Consider the following 14743-nt stretch of genomic DNA (forward strand, 5'->3'; position numbering starts at 1 on the left):
CAAATGCCGAAATTTCAGACTTTTTTGTGCAAATATTATTTTTACAAAGCAGTTCATTATTCCTTCATTTCCAATGTCACTTCCAGTGTCAGACTGCAAGCGTAATAGATGGTATTATTTATTTCATGTATAATGAACCATTTCATAACTGCATGATGATCTGTGCTTCACCTTACCGCCTGCAGATGATCCCAAGCTATTATGAAACCTGATATAGACACAGGTATGGATGTTTAGTTTGTGTTGTAATTTGCAGAAATTTGACATTTTTGCATCCCATGTAAATGACACTGACTAAACACATCCCCTGTATTAGCATTTTTCACAGCATTACGTCAATGTAGCACTTTTGACACAGAGGTGAATCGCAGCATTGGACTCTTAGACCTGCCTGGTATGGAGCTTGACTGATCCTGGATATTTACTGCTGACATTTGATCCAGGGCAAGAGGTTGACAGCTGGCAATGCCGATAAGGGCAAACAGAGTCCGTATCCTTTGATACATTCGTTCAACAGATTTTCTCCTTTGGTAAAAAAATACTCTGGTTTTTCTTTCAGATTCATGTCATATCTGATAATCAAAGTCACATTTTTTAGATAGAAAGAAGGTCATTTTCTGTTCCGACTGAGCTGCATCGCAGTGAATTGATATGCTAGCCCAAACACACACACTCAGACGGCAGTAAGTAGTTTCAAGTGCATTACGATGGTTCACATTGCTTTTATTACCGCTGTCACAAATGCTACCCTGACGTGTGTTGGAAGAACGTTCAATGTGAGTTCATTACGGTTTGCAAAGTGCGCATTCCTGGTGCTGGATGCAGGTTGCAAAGTGGGTGGCAGTCTACTGTATTAAATATGCATTGGAGCAATGAAGGCAACATCCACAAAATAATCTTTAAAAACTTCTTTGAAGAACATGCTAAAATGTCTTATCTGTGCTTGCCTATTAAACATGGTCAGGGGTTATTCTGTCGAATGATTAGGTGCAGTCAACCTGTACATATATATATATAATTTTTATATTCATCCCTTAACCAAAGCCCACTAAGTGTGCCGAGCATGTTGGGAATATTGTAAGCAGGCCCTTGGTTGTGTTATTGTACATAATTCTTGTTTCCTGTGTGCCCTCGCCTGTGTCTTGCATGAACCCTGTCCGATCCTCACGTGTCTCTAGTCATTGTGTAAGTTACCCCCCCCCACCCCGTGTGTGTGCTTTACTGCCCGGCATCAGACCCTGTGTTTCCCGATGTGTGTGTTCGGTGGTTCCTAATTTCCTGTGGCGGTTAGTCCTTTGAAAGGCTTCATAAAAGTGCATTCTCTCTCTTTACAACAAGCCTCTTCAGTTTTCACCGCCGTCTCAATACACCAGGCTGCCAGACTCTTTATACCCTACTGGTTGGTCGAAACAAAATCTTGGTCTGGATTTTGACTTTCCGCACCTGAACTATCCACCTCTACCTAAAACGTACTACAGAATCCAGAAGAAGTGGCCAAATCTACTCAGCTAAACTTAATTACCCTTAACAAGGTAATCGGTCTACTCAAGTTCAGCTTGTTTTCATTCACTAAGGCATCTGTGGTCACAGAGATGATGATCTATTACCACGGTAATATGAACATGCACCCTATCCTGGCCAATTCTCTTTGCCCTGCTGACTTCCATTAAACTCACATTAATTCTGTCCTCCAGGACCTTTCCATGCTAAGTTTTATCCGTTCGTGTTCCAGAGCTGCTTATCCAGTGCAAAGTCTCCCTGAGCTGGGAGCCTGTCCCACAAAGCTCATGATTGTCTAATATATAGCCTGTCATTTATACAGAAATCAAGTAGCATTTTAATAATACCTTTCTCTGTATACTTATTGCACAAGGCTATCCAGCTTACCTATCACAACTTGATATTAATGTCTTTGAAGCATGACATGTAATGAATTATTTTGTTGGGTGTAGAGAATAGAATTTATTCAGGCCTTAATATGCACAATGAAAAGCACCCCCTCCTCCCCACCTTTTCTCACAGGAATCTTTTTTAAATATAAATAAGCTGTCAGTATGTGTTTTCCAAGGGGGTTTATTTGTACAGAAACGTTTATTGATTCAAATACAAAATGTCTCATTGCTTGATCTGATTCATCTGTTAAAAAGGCATATCCTGACATTCGATGGTGGGGGGGCAGTGCTGGGAGGAGGGTAGATAGAAAAACAACCTAATATGAAAGAGAATAAGACTTCATTAGTGGTTGATTTGTATGCACATACGTATGTGTCTGTTACTCCCTGTTGTGAATTGTGGTTTCCTTCCACCCGTCCTTTCATGTTACATTACTGATGACTGTCCTCTTTGATCTTTGATAATACCAATTGATCTTTGAGGTACTTGTTTCGGCATTTCATCTCCCCCGTACATGGGCTGACACTCTCTTCTCTGCTCCTGTCAATTTGCTCTATTGTACGCATGCCTTCTGCAATAGTCTCAATATGACTTAACAGCTCTGCTTTACTGGTAATCCATATATTAGTTTCATGTCCTCCCCCTGACTTAGACAACAAACACTGGTTGCATTAATGACCAGACTATGAGCATTGGTCACCTTTATGACCATGGATTGTATTTATAGATTCATACAATCTGATGCCGTCCTCTTGCGGAGTCCAGTCAAATCACCTTGTGCATTAACGATACTTCCTTCTTCTTCCACTCTGCTGACAAGCTCCATGTACTGCGTTGCTGTCTCTACCGGTGTCTTGTCTAGTTTATATGCGGTGCACCTTTTCACCTGGGGGTGGGTCTGTAACACCTTCCTCATTAACCCTGCAAGGGGGCAAGGAATCGATTCTGTGGAGACCATAATGCAGGAGTCAGCTACACTTTGGTGGTTTCTTCTCCTTTTCTTTTATGTTCTCTTCCATTTGTGTTAATTGTTAATAAATTGCCTGTTGATATAATAATTGCCCCCCCCCCCCCATTCCATGTGCTGTGGAAACCAACAGAACTTCGGAAACTGGGAAAAAGTTTTGGAAAGAGGACTCCTTAGCTCAAGGGCGGGGGTGGGTCTGTTCCTTTTCCAAGGCTTTACAGGGGCGAGATGGAAGGGGCACCATTGTCTGAGAAGACAATGAACTTCATTCTTGTTTTTATTTGTAAATCCCAGTTATTTTGAGGCAGCAAAAATACACCCCAATACTTTAAGTGCTTTATTTATTCAACACGAGATGGTTCCCATTCAGCTGAGCCTGCGACCTCCCCTTCACCTTGTCTCTCCATCCTTTCCCCTCTCAGTCGTCTCGCATCCCTGGCATAAAAATTCGTCCATATCATTCTGGCACCAACCTGATCTCAGTTCCCTCTAATTGTTCCACAAACTATCACTATTGTTGCCACTCCTGAGAGGCTGGTCATCATGAGCCAGGTTATACGAGGCAAGCAGGCATAGGAAGAGCATTTAAAAAATATTAGGGCCAATCGAAATATCTCATAACACGGAATACTTCATACATTCCATGATGTCATAGAATATTATGTCACACAAGGCAATGTACATACAACGTTTACAAATGAAGTTCAGATCAGCTTATCCAGTACAACGTGACAGTGAGGATGGGATGGGATGATAGTTATTTGTGTTTTGTTATTTTATATAAAGCTGTGGCAGAGCGGTCTCCCACCTCTGGGCTTGATTGGTTGGTTCTGTTTCCTGTAGTTGCTTGGATCCACTACCTCTACAATTTGATTGGTTCTTTTTGTGAACCAATCATTTTTCCATCTGCCTAACAGAACATTGTAGTATTAGTCAAACTCCCATGAGCCATCTCTCGGGCCAGGGTTCAAGTCTCCATCATAGCTCCGTGTGTGTGGAGTTTGCACGTGTGTGCGTGTGATTTAAATAAATTCACATTCTGAGATTAAAGTGCAATGCTCAAAATTTTTTAAAACCACTAATATCCTTTTTAGAGAAAAAAGTTGTGAGGAATAGGTTAGAAATGCCTCTGCTGAAACACGTAACCTCTGTTTATTCAGAGAACAGGGTCTACAGACCAGCCTGTTGTCTTTATTTGGTGGGTCATTCCATTGGAAAATTGAAAGTAAGTAGTATTTTGCTGGCCTGAGATTGGATTCTGTTTCTGATACGAGTTGGAGGGCCAGGAATTGAGATCTGCGGGCTGGCTAGTCATTGTCTGCTGTCAGACATAGTTTTCACACTAATGTTTGAATACCAAATTAAATGTTTAAAAGTTAATCATCTGTCTTCAGCTTGTCCTCACGGACTGTGGAAAGACAAACATTACAGTTAAAATACTTTGCTTCAGGGCCATTAAATAGAAAGTATGTAATTTTTTGTCTTGTGCTTCTGTGGTTCTTGGTTCAAATCCCACGTCTCGGACTTCAGAACCCACTTCTGCAAGCACACAGTCAATCGGTACTCTTTTTTAGCTTTCCGAGCCAAGAGTACACACTGAATTTGCAGCTAAATTAAGACTGCCGACTTAGATATTTCTCATGAAAAAAGATTATAGTCGATGAGGCTATAGGGAAAAAAACACATAGAATTTGCACCCTCAAAGTAAAATAAAATCTTTGTCAGTAAGATGTAAGGCCTCTGATAACTTTACAGTATTCACAATTATACTTTAAAATGATGCATTTTCTGCTCCAAATGAAGTGTGACAGCAAAAATTGAGTATTTCAATGCGGTGGCGGTATAATCTGATTTTTTTTTTTGCGCTTCTGTTTTTCATTTACATATTTAGCATCCAGCATACCAGTGAGGTAAGCCTGACGTCCATCACCCAGTATCCCTGGAGTAGGTTATTTTGAGAACCACGGGATTCAAACTCACAACCTCACTGACACAGATTCCTAACCTACTAAGCCACCTAGAGTCAGCTGAACCTAAGCGCAGCTTGGCTTGGATAGAACTCACTGTGATGGTGACATTTCTTATTACTTGCTGGTAGAAGCCCATACTGTATATCACTTAAGATCACAGTAATCACTGCGAATATCAGGATTTTAACTTTGAAGTTGGTCCCTTGAGCTCATAGTTGTACATACAAACTGTCCCCAGGTTATGAATGAGTTCCGTTCCTTAAATCTTTCTTTAAGTCGTATTTGTACGTAAGTTGGAAAAATAATAATAGAGTACATAATAATGATAAATAATAATAGTAATAATAAAAGTAACTAATTTTTCATAAGCATCACTCGTTTGTTATTATGAACCATTGCATTTAACCAAAATGTTTCATATATTTCGCTTTATGACAGTCTGTTCGTAAGCATAAGTTGCCCATAATTTGGTTGCACGGGTTGCCCGTAACCCAGGAGCTGCCTGTACACTTGGTTTAAATACAAAGCACCCAAAAAGTATTCGTTGTACTTGATTAAAAGCTACAGGGCAGAAAATAGGCTTGAAGTGTGAACACATCTCGAAAGCACTATCCTTTCCATCAGTTCCAGAAACCTGCCATAACTACCAACTTAGATTTTACTTACAATAAAGATGTTTTTCTCTCAGTAGTGTTCTGAATGTATTTTTTTTTTCTGTGTTGTGATTTAGTAACCTTATCTGAAGTGCCGTGGAAAGCAGTAGTCCATACATTTAGAGAATTTCCTGCTCTCTGATCCATTCAGAACATGTCTTGCTTACTGTTCTGACAAACCTCTTATGGGACAAAAAACATTTTCTATTAAAAAAATCCCTTGGTGAGCAAAGATTTTTGTTATTCTGTTACAGAAAATTCTATGGACTGTGTGGAAAGTCACAAAACACATATGTGGAGTATAAGTTCACATGCACTTTGATGTCACGTGATACCGTGATGCTCCTTAATGCCCTGGTTATTATTTTTATTGTTATTGTTGATGCTGTAAACTGCTGTGGTCATCAGTTTAGAATGATGTAATTTACGTTGGACCAAATTATTCTGTATGTTTCAAATTTTTTGGTCTAATTCGATTTAATTGTGTAATACTCAGTCCTGTATCATCTTAAAACACCGAACTAAACAATGTTAAAATAATAAAAAGCTTTTCTTTGAATGCATTTTTATGCAACTTAATTGGAGTCCAAATCATAAGCATCTGTTGTTTTTTCCCTGATCAAAGTGAAGGAGACCTCAAAGGACTGGGACTGACTGTCCTGGGTAATTAGATATGAATCAAAAATGAGTTACTTTTCAGTTCAATTGTTAGTTTGTGTGGAAATGATCTGATAGTCAAAAACTGTAAATGTCTCCCTGAAGAAAACTGTATTTGTCTTTCATTGATTAAGAGAATATGCAACAGTATATATATATACAAAACAACAGTAATCAATATACAAAACCATAGAGCAAAAAGACTAGAAGGATGACTCACAAAGCACACAAGGCTGATTATGGAGCATTCAATTTGACATGGCACCCGTGACAGAGTACCATCCATCCATCCATCCATCCATCCATCCATCCATCCATCTTCCACTTATCCAGCGACAACAATCTAAACAGAGATGCCCAGACCTTTGTAATCTCCCTAGCTTCGCCTGGGTCTGTTCTGGGGCCTCCTTCCTGTCAGACATGCCCCCAACTCCTCCCCAGGGAGCCGTCCAAGAGGCATCCTAGAAAAATACATCCAGGAAAATGTGTCCCTGTAAACGCCTGTAGACCAAGAAGCTTTCATGATGTGGATTCAGGTTACACTAGCTTTCTCCCGCCTTCCTTACCCAAGTGGGTATTGCCTGGCGTCATATAAAGAATATCCATTCACACAATGTCAGGTACATAACAAGTCTCACTATTGGGATGGTGTGGATAAAAGAAGCCCATTGTTGATGAGTAAGCAGCCATCTCAGTGATTAATAGCAATTAGCCTGGTGACTCTCCTGTCTAACTACGCTGGACCCTTTGTCACCTGTATTCACTTACTATAGGCTTGTCACTCGGAGCTTTGTGTGCCGACAAGCATTCGCACAAAGCCCATCACCGGCAGTCTGATGTGAATAATGCGAGTGCAAATGAGGCACCACACATGCAGATTAAGAAATGAGCAACTCGGTGACCCTGTCTGTCATCTATTGTGCTGATACTGTTAATAGATTAACAGAGAGCGCCGAAATTAAATTCTGCAAGCCGGTGCCCCCTAAAAAATGATACAAAAAAGGAACAAACAGCACTAGTTTATCTTCTGAAGAATTCGGGGCTTTTTGAGGAATTCAGAATATGAATCTTTTTTTCCCGATCACGCAGCAACAGTGGTGGAAATAACGAACATTTAAAAATGATTTCAAAGAGCAGTCGGGGCTGTGAAATGATTGTATCATTGTTCATATTTGCAGGGAGATGCCAGCTTTGAATTTTTAGCACCAGAAGACCAGGCTTCTCATGTGTGCAGGGGGGGGGGGGGGGGGGGGGGTGTTTCCATGGGAGGTACTGATGTGTCCGTGAGGGTTGGCATCATGTATAGAAAATACGCAGCAAGGAATATCCTGCACCCAAGATAACAAAACATACATTTTAGGATAAATATTAGGAATTATGGGTTATTTGCATATTTAACATTGTTAGATGTTCTGAAATAAAAGGTGAAGGTTCTGTGATGCATTGAAAGCTTCCACACACTAACATGCCACTTCTGCTGGTGATGGTCGTGGTAGCAGCAAGGTCACCGCAGTGCCCCCTTACCGAGACAACACACTTGTAAGGTCACTGGCACCGCCGGGAACCAGTGACCTGGGATTCCCTTGGGTCTGCATCATGACTCACCTCAAGGGAAACTGACAAGTTTGCTCCAACAAGATCAGACACACAAATCCACATGTGAGAAGTTAGGAGTGATTTACAGACCCGCCCTCCAGACCCCCTGACTGTAAATTTCATCCTTTCCACTCTCCCTTGACTCCTATCTTTTTTCCTAGATAAATGTTACATAAAGTCCAAGCCAAACTTTTAGATGTAAGAAACATTGTGTTATATAAATGCAAGATTCAATTCAATTTCATTTCAGTTTTATTTGCGTAGAACATTTTCACAACGTTACTTTACATCAGTGGTTCTCAGAGTCGATCCTCGGGCCCCACTGCCCTGCTTGTTTCCCAGCTATCCCTGCCCCACACACTGCTGATTACCTGGATCAGGTGTGTTCAGTCAATCAGAAGCTGAAAGACAGCTGGGACTTGTGTGTGGGGCAGGGATAGCAGGAAAACAAGCAGGGCAGTGGGGCCCGAGGACCGGGTTTGAGAATCACTGCTTTACATGATCCTTGTCCAGAAAAGGACTTACTTTGAATTGTCTCAGTGTGACTGGTCCAGTGGTCTCAGCCTTAAAACAGTGTGTTACATCATTATAAAATTATAAAAAATCTAGGAAAATCTAGACTTGTTGGAAGCCACCTCAGTGTACAATGACCCCCACCCCCCCCCACCCCCACATGGTGAATGGTTGGAAGATGGATGCATATCTTGGAAAGTGACGGACAGACCACGTTTCATCTTTCAGTGAAACATACCTTCCTACATTTGCTCCTAAAGTCTATCAACACATTTCAAATTCTGGACACAAATAAAGAAACAGTAACAAATAGTAATTTTTCTTTAAAAATTGTAATTGTCATCAGTCACCCTGCTGTTTGTGCTGTCTACTGCAATACCTGCCTATTTATGTACAGAATGAGTGCAAATATATTGATTTCCGTGAAACTCCATCAAAGAGTAGAAAAGAGGTCATTTTTCCTTTGTGTGTGTGTCTGCAATGGAGCATGTTTTCCTTCCCAGCTGCTAATGTGTACAGTGCGGACATCAGAACATCAAAAGTCATACCTCCCCGGGGCACTTTTCTAGATTATAAATCTATAAGGCATATTACAGTAATTTAAATAAAGCAAGAATACTGAAACAAAACCTGTTTCATTTTTGTTTAAGAAATTTTCCATGCATAATTAAGTACTGAGGAAATCAACTTATCTTCCATTGGCACGGTGCCTAGAAGGGTATTAATGTATTTTAGAAAATTGCATGTATAAAATGTGCTGCAGAGTACTAAGTGCAACAGAAATTTCACTTAATCTAAAACTTTATGTCTTAGAAGAGGTATTTTTACCCCTGATTAAAAATAAAATAGGCAGGGTATAGGATTTGTGCTACAATTAGTGGAATTAGAATTTTGTTGACTTTGTACTGAAACCATTATTCTACCCACAGAAAATATTGTAATGCTTCGATTAACTAAAGGGACTTTTAAAAAACCCCGTTTCGCAAAAAAAAAAAAAAATAGGCATTATAAAACCTTTTTATTGCTTTTTTATTGCCGAAAAGTCACATACCTGTTAGGTGAATGGATTTGTTCAATCCGTCTGAGAAATCACAGGTCAGGTGGCGTTGGAATCAAAATTGTAAAAGGTGTGCTGATTATCGCATTGTCTGTAAAAAATTTGCAATTTTGGCAGGAGGACCAACAAAGAGGAGCTCTTTTCTTGGTATTTTTGGTCCATTACTAACCCCAGCCCTCTTGGTGCATGTTCCTTAATGCCTCACACACCACACTTATCATCAGTGATCATACCTGTTAAAATGTTGGCGCGCAAATCAGTCATCAAACTTTGATTCGATCACACATGAGTGACATTTCAAGTGCGTAGAAACAGGTCGTTTAAAGAGGATGTCTGCTGGAGACACAATTTAACTTTAAATTATTCAGAAGCAGAAAGGATAAACCAAAGAGTTGACTTTACACTTCCATGCCGTTAAATCTCCCGATGACTAATGCAAACAAGAGATACATTTATAATATATTGGAAGGATTAAACCCATAGGCACCCTTTGTTGTGTGTTTCCGCATGAAGTGGCATTTCTTGGGCTTTCATCCTAGTCTGAAGTACTTCATTTATTAAAAACATATCTGCCAGGAGAAAAATTATCCATAATGACACATTGCAGATGTTTGTAAAAATCCATTTAAGAATATGCAGATGTGCTCTGCATCGATCTGCTCTGCCGCTGCAGAATCCATGATATCACGAAAAGGCTTGGAATGGATTTTTGGAAACTTTATAGACATTTTGTACATTTTTCTGGTTTGGTAGTATCATCGTAGGAATTAAGGTTAGGTAATTTGCATAATAGCCTTAAGTTAGGCACCCTTTGTCTTAAGAAATGCTTTTAACTTTTTTTATACTAAAACAGAATCGTCTTCTATTGAGATCTGAACATAGGGACTCCAAATTGCATGAAGCAGTTGTGAACAAGGTAGTCCATTTGAATGCATTCCCCTGCATTCCTTAGTTCCCTTTGGTTTTCCATTATCGTCTTCATTCCAGTGTAAAGAGGAGCGGATCCCATTCACAGAGGGTGAAGCTATTTGAAATTCCATGTCTGGCTACTTCCTTCAAAAACAGCCCGAGTCATTGTTGCAGAGGCGATGGAATCCATAGCACCGCATTCACAGGACGCCGCCATAATTACGTCTCGGTCACTCGAGTGGAAGCTGATCCTCCGTAGGTCATGCTCACCGCAATACGGCTGAGTGACCGCGGCACATTCCCTCTCGGAAACCTCCTCTCAGGACACACGCCCTAAAAATAAATCAATAAATGTTCCCCGTCTAGCCTCTTGGGGGAGGTGGACAGGATTGTGGAGAAGTTTCAAGGAAGATTAATTTTCTGTACACCGTCCTGAGATTTTTTTGTTTATTTGTTTGCTTCAGAATGGTATCTGTGATGATTTCATATCAGATTATGGGAATGAGACATAATATATCACTGTCTTAGCTATGATCAAGGCTGTATACGTTATTTAGAACCAAATACATGTCACACAGAACCAGATTTACTTGTGAATATAATTTAAAACATGGCATGCTTCTTCATAATAATATTTTCCATTAGGCAAAGAGCTTCCCACAGTAAACCCTGACCAACTGAAAACGAGAGACAGAAATCGTTCAGCTATGGTTCTCGCTGAGTGAGTCATCGGCAGGAGAAAGCCAAGGGAAGCAGGCAAATCAACAGCCCTTTGTACGAAATCGCCACGGTGTGTTCGAGGTGAAACGGTAATCACAAGATTGCCAATTTAAATCCCCGGAGCACCCTGTTGTTGTACCCTTGAGCAGGGTACAGAATGTTATAATGTCAGATGTGCCAGGTCCTGCTCCCAAGCCGTTAAACTTTCCATCTGTTTTACACATTTGTAGCCTTTAGCTTTTATGAGCTGCTTGAAAAAGAAGAAAATGTCTAGTTTGATTTTTCCAAACTCTTTCTTTTTTAAAATTTTTTTTTACAAGGTTAGAATTTTGCCCCCCACCGCCTCCCACCCTGCTGACCTCAAACACCATCCAATCTGGACAAACAGTACCCACCTGTTCCCTCTCCCGCAGGCCAAAAAAGTTCAGCAACACAAACAGCTCAAAGCACTGATGTTCTTACGGAAGTCTTTAGGAGCTTAATCATTTCCGTGTACACACAAGAGACAGAACAGTGTAGAAGGAGGTAAAAATGAGGCAGCTGTTGAGTGACCACAGTACAAGGAAAGAGGACGTTTCTGAAGGAATATTAGAAAGAGTCAGACACCCGCATTGAAACAGAGAAACGGGAATTTGTGTGCAACAGAAATCTGTCCAAATGAAGGGAATTAAACTATCACCCATATAAGTGAATGAACCAATCTGGTAATTATAACCTTATTGTTATAATGTAAATTAGCAGTTTTCTTGACATAGACATTATGCCAGTGCTGAAGGAACATCCTTGTTTTTTGTAGAAAATATAAGGGTGTCATTGCAATCAGCCATTAGGGAGCCTGCTCTGCATGGCTAGGGGAAGCCGAGGCTCATGGAACATTTACTTATACGAAAATGTTCTGAGGGCAGAAAGAAAAATGATTGGTTCTGAGAGATAACTGAGAGATGTCTTGATCCCGCCTCCTCCAGTTGCTTGGATCCACCTCCTCTAGTCTGATTGGTTATCTCTCAGAAAAAAGCATTTTTGTGTATGTAAAACTCCCATTGGCTAAGCCAAGGCTCAACTCAAATCCAAGAAACTATTGGTCGTTGGTCACTGGTCAAAAATCTCCAAAGGTCCTTTTAGACTGAATTAGCAAAGCTATTCAGAAACCAGCTGTGGCACGGAAGAGCGCGATGCACATGGATGACGATCAGTGCACTACCTTCAATTTGTTTTACACATTTGGACCATGATTCTTGTGCTGTGTTTGCCTAGGGCTGGACTGTACGTCATAACCTTCAACGGCTCTCCTCCAGCTCTGCCTAGAAAGGCTAAAATGTGACTGCTAGATGGCCACAGTGTGCCTTTTTCACTGATGTTTCAGTAAATATGCGATGCTGTATTCCTCACACATCCAGCTGGTCACCTCATGGTACGTTATGCTGCACCAGCTAGAGATCATGGAGATCTCCATGATTCTGGTGCCATGCCCACTCTTGGCTTCCATGCAGGGCAAAGGGGATGTTATTGAGCAGTTCCAGATCAACTAAGGGTATGTCCCTATTAGACATGTTGTCAACAGTCTGCCACTTTTCTTCTAGAGGGGGGATATTTTAGCCACTGTAGATTTTTGCCCTTAAACCTGCACTATCTGTGCACGACCGAGGGAGAGTATTTCCTGATCATCACATATCAGAAGTTACTCTATTTTATTTGCCCCCTTTTTTGACCTGTCTTTCTAAATTCCTTTAAAAAGGTCTGTGAAATAGGCCCCTAAATTGCTTTCCATGACCTGGATGTCCACTGCATGCAGTTAGCTTTTTCAGGACGGCACCTCCAGCTAGCACTGCAGCCCGCTAATACCCATCTACCTTTCCATTTCTGGTCCTACAAGACACGCTCTGGTTTTCTATGCCAGCTTTTAACGTTTGTGTTGCTGCTAAATTGGTGTTTTCACACCGTTTTCTCTAGTCTCCCAAGGCAACGCATCAGTCATGGGCTCAGCTCCCTAAATAAAGTTATATCTCATTATAAAAAAAAATCATTTTGGTGCATTGGTTGTGGAGTGATATTCTCTGAAGCTCATCTTCAGAGACATAACTTAGACGCTCACAATCATCGACCCTGTATTCTGTCAGAAACAGCTGATGTGAAGGTATTTTATATTCAAGATAAGTAATTATATCAGAGTAAATCTTCCCTTCACTGTTTGGTTTAATTGCACGGGTATTCAAACCGCAAAAATCAATTTTGCCAGTATCTTATCTGTCCAGTTTTTGAAAGTGTGAGAGGAACCTTACAGAGTGAATAAAGGGAAGGAAGCCAATTAAGGGAAACACTCTCGTTTTCGTAATAACTGTAATTTATGAATCAGGCTTTTGTGCTACAAATACAGATCAGACATGCAATAAACATTTTTTTGTGCCGTATGAAGTGTATCAGAGAAATTTGCATATGAAGTAACATTTATTCGAAGGATTGTGACAGTGAAACAGAGACCTAGTGCTACAGAAAGTAAAAAAATGATTTTCTTTCTGACATTTACACGCTCAGGTGTTTATTACTATAGACCCTGATGCCCTGACTTATTTATACAAATGTTTTATTTGTTCATTTTTATATGGTACGAGAAGAAAAAGCACCGAATGTAAATCAGAGATCGAAATGTATTTTATGCATGTGCTAGTTAATATGATTCTCTTATAAAAAACACACTCCCGATATTTTGCTGTGTGTGTATAACAGCACAGATTTCCCCCTGAGGAAGTTATTATGTCCTGGATGTAAGGTTAATTGACACGGTGAAAGCACTGTAGACTGCTTTGAAACTTGTCTCCCAGTGGTGGATGTTAGAACCCAGCTTTTTTACAGCGTTACAAATAAAAAGAGACCTGCCCTTTTCTAGAAATGTTGAACCAATTATAAGAATCATCTATTCAAGCCCACTGCTTTGGTGCTTACAGACCTATAGTGGCTAATAGTGGTACGGCAGTAAGTCATTTGAGAGCATCACCTTTAAATATTTCATCAAAGAGCTATATAACATTGTACTGATGGTCTTATTACTGCGATCCATTTCCCACAGCAAACCTGGAGCTTAATCCTAGAGGCGCAGGGCACGAGGCAGCAGGTATTAGGATGCTAGTCCATCACTGCACCCTTGCTAACACGCTACTGACGATATCGAGATTCCTAACCACGTATATATGCTGCTTTTGGAATTCAGGAGGAAATCGGAGTAGCTGAGGAAGGCTGTAGGAAAATGGAGAGATGAGACAGAGAGCTGTGGAATGGGAATGTCTGGCTACGGTGCTAACTACTGAATCACGACGCTACGTTTATCATCATCATCATCATTATCATCATTACAATAGTAAGACTTTACAATAGTAAGACTGGCGATTTACAGTAGTGTTTCTTAAGCTTAAAATTCATAAGAATATATTTCTTTTTTCCACAGTGGTTTAAATAAATCATGCATGGGAGGTTATTTATGAATTAAATAACAATGTTTCTTTTTTTTTAATGGCTTGAGTGTCTCCCTCTGAAACCGTCATTTGTGTTTGGTTTATGCTGCAGTGTAACGATACTATAATGGTATCCCTCTGGTGTTCCATATTGGTTGTCCCACAAAAATCTCCAAAGACCCTTTTAGACTGAATTAGCAAAGCTGTTCAGAAACCAGCCGTGGCACGGAAGAGCGCGATGCCCATGGATGACGATCAGTCAGGCTCGGCTGATGCTTTGTATGCTAAATTTAAATTAGCATGCGGTGGCTAATTCCTATTTGTGTTAGATGAATCAGTAGCATAAACTGCTGCAGATATTC

Source organism: Brienomyrus brachyistius, chromosome 19 (genome assembly GCF_023856365.1).
Source record: "Brienomyrus brachyistius isolate T26 chromosome 19, BBRACH_0.4, whole genome shotgun sequence".
NCBI classification, from domain to species: domain Eukaryota; kingdom Metazoa; phylum Chordata; class Actinopteri; order Osteoglossiformes; family Mormyridae; genus Brienomyrus; species Brienomyrus brachyistius.